This window comes from Echinops telfairi, unplaced genomic scaffold (assembly GCF_000313985.2).
Source record: "Echinops telfairi isolate 266 unplaced genomic scaffold, ASM31398v2 ScPeMD7_7459;HRSCAF=8497, whole genome shotgun sequence".
Classification (NCBI taxonomy): Eukaryota; Metazoa; Chordata; class Mammalia; order Afrosoricida; family Tenrecidae; genus Echinops; species Echinops telfairi.
The window spans coordinates 1520851-1521499 of NW_022111359.1; positions in this window are offsets into that span (position 1 = coordinate 1520851).

Genomic DNA, 649 nt, shown 5'->3' on the forward strand with positions numbered 1-649 from the left:
TGGATACGGTGGGGAAATGCAGGAGAGAAGCAGGTTTGTTCAGGTGAGAATGTTCATCGCGGTGTCTGGGACATGTTAGGTTTCAGAGCCATGAAGGCCTCATTGTTCCAGGTGTGCGATGGGAGGGGCCTGTGTCTGACCCTCCAAGAGTTCTGTTCTCAACCTGTAGGTCGTGTCCTCCTGGCCACGAGGAATCAGCCTGGGGTCTCCAGAGTCAGGCCTGACTCACGGTGCCCCCTGTGTGTCTGCTCACCATGGAGTGCGTGTAACTCACGGCGCCTCCTGTGGGTCCCTCACTGTGAAGTCGGTGTGACGTGCGGTGCCCCTGTGGGTGTCCATGCCTGTAACTGTTGACGGGGGTAGAAAGCTGAGCCTTTCTTCCATGGAGCTGCTGGTGGTTTCGAACCACAGACCATGTGGATGGCAGCCCAACATGTAACCACTCACAGGGAAGCTGATGCTGTGGTGTTAGAGGCGATTCTTGGGTCTCGGCTAGGAAAACGCAGTAGTTTTGCGTGAAGGTCAACGTTGGACGTGAAATGGCCGTGTCCGAGGGAAAGAGGGTGCAAGAGCCCCTGCTGGTAGAGGGCGCCTTCCCTGCGGGGCGGCCGCAGCTCAGCAGATGTCGGCCAACTAGAAAACCCTGTTG